Here is a 10,097-nt window from a genome sequence, read left to right on the forward strand (position 1 = left end):
GTTTACAGGAAGTACTGGATCTTTGCTCTGATACTAACTGTGTTTAATATAATACTGCTGAAACCAGCATGGACCCACTTTAACCCTCTACTGACCTCAGAGTCTCCAGTTTACAGTGTGGACTCTCCTTCAGAACACGCAGCAGCTTCACATCTGAATCCTGCAGCTTGTTGTAGCTCAGGTCCAGCTCTCTCAGATGGGAGGGGTTGGACTTCAGAGCTGAGGCAAGTGAAACACAGCTGATCTCTGACAAACTGCACTCCATCAGTCTGAATGAAGAATAAATGATGTAGATAAAAACCATTAATAAAACAATCAGATGTGTTCAGGTGTTAAATGTGTAGCTCAACATTACTATGTCCTGATCAATGAGCTTTGCCCTAAACTGAGTAGAGTGACTTTGTCATTGTGTTATTGTGCTGATCCCAACAGAATGCAGGTTAAAGACTGGAAAATACAAAATCTGAAAAACAGCTCTCATCAATATCATTGACAACGTGCTGCTACTTCAATAAAGATGTAGTGACTTCACCTCTTAAACTCTACCAGCTCCACCAGTGGCTCCATCATCACTAACTCATGTTGTGCAGCCAAACACAAATCACTTATTTAGAGAATCATGAGGGTAAATTTAAGCTCTCCCTAACTTACAATTATACTATTGGTCGGCTCAGCTCAAAATGATGTCAAACTGGTTTACGTATAGGCAAGAAGCTTTATGGCTTAGTCTTGAGTCTCTAGCATGTTATCCCAAAAGACTTAAATCCCTACCTTTTATCATTAATATAGACCAAATAAATTCCCTTGTTCACAACATAATCATTTACAAAACATTATTGGTGTGGAAGGATGTGAGAAAACACTTAGATATCCCGTCTGTCATTTCTGTTGTGTCTCCCCTAACGTTTAACCCTGATGTCCTGGTGCAGATCAGGAGTATTGGTTTGACAGGGTGGTCATCCAATGGCTGACTCAAGTCTGTGGGCCTGATGATCTAGGATTCTCTGAAGTCGTATAAAATCGAGCAAATTAGAACAGATTTTAATATTCCCCACAGAGACTTTATCAAGTATCTCCAAATTCGTTATTCTACAGAATCTCTTTCAAGGAAGAATATGATTCGTTTCAAACTGTCAGAGTTAGAAGATATATTGGTTTCAGCCAGGTCTCCCAAGGGTGTAATTTCAAAGCTTTATACTCTGTTGTTTCACTCTGACTCATCTGTGTATGATTCCCTGAAGCCGTTGAGTGAGCATGAACTGGGAGTAACATTAAGCTCTGCTGACTGGACTAAAATCTGAAAGAGGATCTTTCTGAAATGCACTTCTTTTTCTATACATGAACAAAATTTAAATTTTTTTCATGGGATTTATTATACACCTGTCTGCTTCCAGGGAATGTTCCCCAAAAGCTCAAACCTTTGTTTTAAAGGTAAAACACACAAAGGTATATTTTTTCATGTGGTCTGGTCAAGTCAGTGTCTCTAAATTTTTTGGAAAGGGTTTATTCTGTCGTTCAGGAGGTTACGGTCAAACGGTTTTCAGTGACTCCTTCATTCTTCTTCATTCTACTTGTTGCACCATATTTCAGACAATTTCTTTGATAAGGATGTTAAATCTCTGTTAACAATTCTTTATTCTATATATATTCTCCTCTATACTTTTCTGTCTTGTCTGTGTTTATGTCTCGGTGTTGTTTATGTTGGTTGGTTTTGTTTGTTCATATAGGTGTGTGCTTGATTTGAAAAATCTATGAAAAGAAATGAAAAAAAGGAAAATATGAAAGAGCTGATAATGAAGAAGCATATTGATCCAACAGTATTGATTAATTTTGCCCCAGGCTGTTTAATACTGGGTCTCAGTATCAATCCCTACCTGGGCCACTCCGAGGGTTGCTTCTGGGCCAGATATATTCTGCAGGCCGCCAAGTGAGTAGGCCTGGTTTAAAGGTTTGGAGTGAATTTTCAAGTCATGTTTCCTACATAAATTAAAGTTATGTTATACAGGATTGTTGGTTACAGTTTGTAAACACACTTGCCAGTGAAAGTGAAAGTAAAAGCTAACCCCAGATTCATTCTTGTTTGGCATTTCTTCTCACTATATTGGCATTTTCCACTGTAGTATCGCTTTGATTCCTGCTGCTTACAGTCTGGAACCTGGTCGCCACCTTTTTATAAAGCCCTGACCTCACCTGAGCGCTGTGGGGGTACACGCCCAGAAACTTCCCAAACACAGAAAAAAAGAAGAAAGTAAGAAACCACAGACAGAGGGCAAAGTCTCTGCGGAATAATACCACACACTGAGAGTGGCTCATAAGTGATGATTGAGAGGGATTATTTCTGTATGAGTCTATACACTGTTTTTAAGGAAGATCCTGCAGAGTTTATCTTTAAGGTTTTAGCTCCACATTGCTCTGCCACAGTCAATGGATTAAACCATTGAACAACACAAATAGACTTCATTGTGGATCAGTATAATATCAGCCTGATGTCTGCAGTTTAGTGTCAACACAACTTTCACATCATAATAATCTCAGCACAGGAGTAAAAAAATGGTGTCTGACCTCAGAGTCTCCAGTTTACAGTGTGGACTCTCCAGAAAATCACACAGCTGCTTCACTCCTGAATCCTGCAGCTTGTTGAAGCTCAGCTCCAGCTCTCTCAGATGGGAGGGGTTGGACTTCAGAGCTGAGGCCAATGAAACACAGCTGATCTCTGACAAACTGCATTTCTCCACTCTGAATGAAGAATAAGATGTAGATAAAAATCATTAATAATACTCATGTTGTCCAGCCAAACACAAATAACTTATTTAAAGAATCATGAGGGTAAATTTAAGTTGAAATCAAGTGTTTAAAGCAGGGTTGTTCAATTACAAATTCAACTGGGCCGGATTTTAAACCAGAAAATGTTGATGGGCCAGACATTTTCAGCAGCAGGCAACCTATTGGAAACTTTTTTGTTTTAGCTATTGGTGATGACACATTTCTAAACAGGTGCAAATTACTTAAGTAAAAGAAGCAACATTTTTAGTGTCACATTTGAAATAAAAAAAAAAAAAGTTTATCAGTATATATATCTGACAGAGGAGCATCACAAAATGCAGTAACGGAATAAAGAAGAGCTGTCAATGCACAGAAGCATAACAAGTGACATTAACAGTAACTAATAACACACACACAGACACACAGACTCACACAGAGTCTCACATACACACACACACACACACACACACACACACACACACACACACACACTTCCTGACGTTTACCTTTAAGGTCAAGTGTTTATGAAAATACACAGGATATAGTTTTATACAGTCTATGGCAGCAACAGTCATGTTTACAACAACAAAGTCACTATATAAACTCAATAATATCTCACTGGAAACAAACCTAACATGTCAATAAAATAAATATTACTCCTGACATCACAACACTGAGTTACGCTATATAAGCATGAAGAACAGACATCAGTATCAGTCATTCATCCTGCTCTCTGTCCCACCTCTACTGAGGACACTCACTGTCCACAGGTAGGCTGTCTCAGGTACATTTTAAGATAAGTGACAAACTAAGTCAAACAGACTACATACAGACAGCTTTCATTTTAGTTCCTCATCGTTCCTCTGAAGGATCAATGTCATGAAAATGAACATCCTTCCCTGATTAAACTACTGATTCGAAAATCTTCCATGTTATCTGACGCCAGTGTTTTTGAAGTCACTGAATTCTGATATTTCTCATTATGTTTGGAACAACAAACACCAAAGGGTTAAAGGGACAGTGCACCCAAAAATGAAAATTCAGCCATTATATACTCACCCATATGCCGAGGGAGGCTCTGGTGAAGTTTTAGGCCCAATCCCAGTTCCAATTCCTATCTTAACCCTCAGTCTTAACCCTCAATCTCAAAAATCCGTGCTCCCGCGAAGTGCTAGTGCTGTCCCAATTCTCAGTGTGTTGAGTTAAGGGTGAAGATTAAGGGCTCTATGTCTCTTACTTTTGAGATTTTCCAGCACCACACTTGGCGGTGAGTGCTATCCCTCAATCCCTTGCGCATCATCGGCCGAGCCCAGCCGAAATCAGCCAAGTCCGTACAATTCATTCAAAGCAAGATGGCGGCGGACAGCGGTAAAAAGAAATTATAACTGTGAGTATTTTCCTTTCAAATATGAGTCTAAAAATTATGATAAGCATTGTAATAGCTTTGTTAGATGTCATTTTATGGATTTTAGACCTCTATGTAGCGTAAACACGAACACATTTTTTCGCTAACGATCGAAAGTCAGTAACGTTAGCCGTCGCGGTGCACACAAGCCATAACGTTAGCTGTCGTTCAGTTAACGTTACAAAATATCATTTTTCTCAGCTGTAGACGGCATGATTCGTATTGTTCGTCTGTAACCTTCTTCTTCTTCTATGACTACTGATGTACCTTCTTCTTCTTCTTCTGTTGAATTGACAGACTGGACGGAGCTTTGGTGTATTGCTGCCCCCCACAGTCTGAAGACGTATCTGCCTTTAAGGAGTGTCCCATTTCTAAGTCTCAAGATAGCCCTAACACTTGGTTTTTAAGGGCTAGAGAGATTGAGGGTTGAGTTTGAAAATTAAGATTGAGGGTTAAGATGGGAATTGGGATTGGGCCTTAGAGTCCTCACATGTCTTGCGGAGATGGGGCTAGCAAAAAAAAATCCACCTAATGGAGGCTGATGGTGCCCCAGATTAAAACGTCCAAAAACACATAATTGAAACCACAAAATATCTCCATACTGCTCGTGCATAGTGATCCAAATGTCCTGAAGCCCCGACATGAAAAGTTGTTTGGAAAACCGTCATTTGAACTCTGTTTTTAGCCTCATTGTAACCTGTAGCTCTGACTGCCTCTCTGTAGACCGCGCTCACGTGTGTGCGCTTGCGCAAGACCGTAAGACATGGACACCACCTTCATGTGTGTTCACGTGCTTTTGCTGGTCTCGCGCGCACACGCAAACTCAGTGTACACAGAAGCAGTCAGAGCTACAGGCTACAATGAGGCTAAAAACAGAGTTTAAATGACGTTTTTCCAAACAACTTTTTATGTCGGGGCTTCAGGACACTTGGATCACTATGCACAAGCAATGTGGAGATATGTTGTGGTTTCAATTATGTGTTTTTTGGACGTTTGAATCTGGGGCGCCATCAGCCTCCATTAGGTGGATTTCTTTTGCTAGCCCCATCTCCGCAAGACATGTGAGGACTCTAAGGCCCAATCCCAATTCCCATTTTAACCCTCAATCTTAATTTTCAAGCTCAACCCTCAATCTCAACCCTCAATCTCACTAGCCCTTAAAAACTAAGTGTTAGGGCTATCTTGAGACTTAGAAATGGGACACTCCTTAAAGGCAGATACGTCTTCAGACAGTGGGGGGCAGCAATACGCCAAAGCTCCGTCCAGTCTGTCAATTCAACAGAAGAAGAAGAAGAAGAAGAAGGTACATCAGTAGTCATAGAAGAAGAAGGTTACAGACGAACAATACGAATCATGCCGTCTGCAGCTGAGAAAAATGATATTTTGTAACGTTAACTGAACGACAGCTAACGTTATGGCTTGTGTGCACCGTGATGGCTAACATTACTGACTTTCGATCGTTAGCAAAAAAATGTGTTCGTGTTTACGCTACATAGAGGTCTAAAATCCATAAAATGACATCTAAGAAAGCTATTACAATGCTTATCATAATTTTTAAACTCATATTTGAAAGGAAAATACTCACAGTTATAATTTCTTTTTACCGCTTTCCGCCGCCATCTTGCTTTGAATGAATCGTACGGACTCGGCTGATTTCAGCTGGGCTCGGCCAATGATGGAGTTTTGTTGCTAGCCCCATCTCCGCAAGGGATGTGAGGACTCTAAAACTTCACCTGAGCCTCCCTCGGCATATGGGTGAGTAGATAATGGCTGAATTTTCATTTTTGGGTGCACTATCCTTTTAAGTTCTCCAAACTTACTAAACCGAAGGAATTAGGAGGTTTATCTCTCCCTAACTTACAATTATACTATTGGTCGGCTCAGCTCAAAATGATGTCAGACTGGTTTACGTATAGGCAAGAAGCTTTATGGCTTAGTCTTGAGTCTCTAGCATGTTATCCCAGAAGACTTAAATCCCTACCTTTTATCAATAATATAGACCAAATAAATTCCCTTGATCACAACATAATCATTTACAACACATTATTGGTGCGGAAGGATGTGAGAAAACACTTAGATATCCCGTCTGTCATTTCTGTTGTGTCTCCCCTAACGTTTAACCCTGATGTCCTGGTGCAGATCAGGAGTATTGGTTTCTCTCTGTGGTCCTATCTGATGCCTCCTGCTGCTGCTGTTATCATTAGTCATACTTCTACTTTCATTATACACATATGATTATTGTCACATACATATACTATTATATATTAATATATACCTACAACATATTGTACCACAATAGCTGTAATTATTATTATTATTATTATTATTATTATTATTATTATTATTTTAATTTATTTATTTTATTAAGATTTTTTTGGGCATTTTTAGCCTTTATTTAACAGGACAGACAAGCGTGAAGGGGGGAAAGAGAGAGAGGGAGCGACACGCACCAAAGGGCCACAGGCCGGATTCGAACCCGGGCCGCTGCGGCAACAGCCTTGTACATGGGGCGCCTGCTCCACCACCAAGCCACCGACGCCCCAATAGCTGTAATTATTATTATAATATTATTACATAAATGAATGTTGTTGTAAGCGATTATCATGACTGTCTGTCCTGCATCTCTCTCTGTCTCTGTCTGTCTTTATGTCTCATTGTGTCATACGGATTACTGTTCATTTATCATGGTGATCTGTTCTGTACGACATCTATTGCACGTCTGTCTGTCCTGGAAGAGGGATCCCTCCTCAGTTGCTCTTCCTGAGGTTTCTACCATTTTTTGGGGAGTTTTTCCTTATCCGCTGTGAGGGTCCAAAGGACAGAGGGATGTTGTATGCTGTAAAGCCGTCTGAGGCAAATTGTTATTTGTGGTATTGGGCTTCATAAATAAAATTGATTGATTGATTGATTGATTGATTGAGAGGGATTATTTCTGTATGAGTCTATACACTGTTTTGAAGGAAGATCCTGCAGAGTTTATCTTTGAGGTTTTAGCTCCACATTGCTCTGCCACAGTCAACGGATTAAACCACTGAACAAGACAAATAGACTTCATTGTGGATCAGTATAATATCAGCCTGATGTCTGCAGTTTAGTGTCAACACAACTTTCACATCATAATAATCTCAGCACAGGAGTAAAAAATGGTGTCTGACCTCAGAGTCTCCAGTTTACAGTGTGGACTCTCCAGAAAATCACACAGCTGCTTCACTCCTGAATCCTGCAGCTTGTTGTCACTCAGGTCCAGCTCTCTCAGATGGGAGGGGTTGGACTTCAGAGCTGAGGCCAATGAAACACAGCTGATCTCTGACAAACTGCAGCTCCTCAGTCTGAATGAAGAATAAATGATGTAGATAAAAATCATCAATAAAACAATCAGATGTGTTCAGGTGTTAAATGTGTAGCTCAACATTACTATGTCCTGATCAATGAGCTTTGCCCTAAACTGAGTAGAGTGACTTGTGTTATTGTGTTATTGTGCTGATCATCATGATGTCAGACTTCTACAGACATCATCCAAATGTCACCACAACATTCATTCACCTATTCATATCAACACAGATTAACAACAGATCAGAAAATAAGGCAGATATCTGAAAGTACAAACAGCAACGCAGGAAAGAAACTAAACTTCAAACCACAGAGATTCAGTTCAAAGATACAAAACTTGTGAACACACAGACACTTTGAAAACTCTGGGCTGCTGCACACACACCAGTTGAGCCTCAACACACGCTTGTTGGAGGGGCGGAGCCTGTCAGCTTCAGCTCCACTAGTTTGGAGACCACATGTGTCTGTCTTTGCTTTTAGGTGGATTACAATAAGAAATGACACGTTTGGAAGATTTTATTCCACTTACAGTGATGTAACCAGAGGCTGTTAACTCAAGTAACGTCACCTGTGCGGGTCGAGGAGGAGGGAGAGAAACGCAGCCCAGCGACAGGAAAACACAGTAACGACTCTCACACTGAGCTCAAATCAAAGCAGTGCACATAAACAAGGTCAATAACATCAATAAAATATTTGCTTTCTTTCAGGGGGGTGGGGGATCCCACTGACAGAGGAAACACTTGATAGCAACTGGGATTGTTCCACAGCACATCAGTCAACACATGGATGCATAGGGAAACAGGAGCCAGTCAATGCTTGTCATTTAGAAATGAGATCACATATACGTATGAATCCAGATCATTAATGGTGCAGTCCTAATGGGCGTGTGAGTGTGAAAGAATATCAACCTGTCCTTAAAGTCCAAGATGTTTCCAGTGCAGACTATTTATTTGCTTATTGTTGCAGTCTAAAGGTCTGTGACTTCAAATGATTATGTGACGTTAACATGAAAACAAAGAAACCTCAGAACCTCAGGAATCTTAAATTCTGTTTGGATAAATCTCAAACTTGATGGTGTCTAAATGTTCTAAATCATCATTTCTCTGCCTTTCATAACCAACTGTTCAGCCATTTGGAAAGACACAACATTTCTGAAAACACTGAAAGCTTTATAACCTCAGTCAAGGATTTATATTATATATATCCAAAAACAAACAAACAAACACCTACATAAGCAAGTGACCTGACCTCAGAGTCTCCAGTCTACAGTTTGGACTCTCCAGTCCAGCACACAGCTGCTTCACTCCTGAATCCCGCAGGTCCCTGTTTCCACTCAGGTCCAGCTCTCTCAGATGGGAGGGGCTGGACTTCAGAGCTGAGGCCACGACTTCACAGTGAGTCTCTGAGAGTCTACACCAGGTAAATCTGACATGACACATATATTACAAAATCTGTTATTGTCAAAGAGACACTTTATATTTACTTTATGGATTTGATGATAAAACAGTTTGAAATATCCTGTTTTGATGGACTGAAAATAGTTAAGAATAAAAAAAGAACACAAAGAATTCAAACTAATTAAAAGCTGATTCATGACCAGAATTACTGCCTCGTGGTCGTATGCTTCACCAGTCAAGTTACACTTACAGTTTACATCCATGTCTGTCCACAACTGTCGCCAGTGCTGAGGCATGAAAAGAGTTTTTAGGACTTCAGAAATCTCCTTTGGCAAATGATAAAGATCTTATTTTACATTTTTAAGCATAGTGGTGAATAAACTCAGGTATTATCTGCACGTCTGATTCTATAAAACACCTTACAGAACCTTCTTATGGAGTAATAACTTTACTGCTTTCACTGAGAACCATCAAATACTGCCATACTGTGATGAAATGCTGCTGTGATTAAACCTCAACAACAACCTCTGAAGTCCATCATTTGTTTTATCAGGTTCACCTCCATCACACAAAGGTGAAAAACTGTCAAATATTAAATGATCATAAATAAATAGAAGAACTGTGTTGATGAACTCAACAGCTATAAACACAACCAACTGAAACATCTACATGTTTTGCACTCACAGCATTTGAAACAGCTCAAGAACATCTGTGACAAAACACAACAGACACATCATTTGAACATTTTATGAATAACAAGAATTTCACAGTGTGTATATTTGAAGAATTTAACTACTAATCTACAATGATTCATGATGTTAATCACATCTGGACTTACCGAGCCTTTCTGCAGTTCCTCACAGCTGGAATCAGTCTCCGTCGTCCGGCGTTTGTTGTGTTGTATTTGTCCACGTCCAACTCATCCAGAACCTCCTCTGACATCTGCAGCATGTAGGCCAGAGCTGAGCAGTGGATCTCTGAGAGTTCCTTCTCTGATCTGTTCTCTGACTTCAGGAACTCTTGGATCTCCTGATGTACTGAGAGGTCGTTCATCTCCAGCAGACAGTGGAAGATGTTGATGCTTCTGTCAGGAGAAACATTGTACATGTTCATCTTCTTCAGGTTGTTGATGGCTCTCTGGATGATTTCTGGACTGTTGTTTGTCCGACCCAAAAGGCCTCCTAACAGTCTCTGGTTGGACT

At 40.1% G+C, this 10,097-nt stretch overlaps 1 long non-coding RNA gene and 1 pseudogene across 2 annotated transcripts in view; one reads left to right on the forward strand and one right to left on the reverse strand.

Moving 5' to 3' along the window:
* Positions 1–10,097, reverse strand: part of LOC126403734 (NACHT, LRR and PYD domains-containing protein 14-like) — a 152,391-nt pseudogene that overhangs the window by 31,038 nt on the left and 111,256 nt on the right.
* LOC126403750 (uncharacterized) overlaps positions 7,324–10,097 on the forward strand; it is an 89,400-nt gene continuing 86,626 nt past the window's right edge. For both annotated transcript variants that reach the window (XR_007571357.1, XR_007571356.1), the window contains exon 1: positions 7,324–7,409. This is a non-coding gene — a long non-coding RNA (uncharacterized LOC126403750). The remainder of the gene's footprint in view (positions 7,410–10,097) is intronic.

The sequence above is a fragment of the Epinephelus moara genome, chromosome 17, assembly GCF_006386435.1.
Source record: "Epinephelus moara isolate mb chromosome 17, YSFRI_EMoa_1.0, whole genome shotgun sequence".
NCBI lineage: Eukaryota > Metazoa > Chordata > Actinopteri > Perciformes > Serranidae > Epinephelus > Epinephelus moara.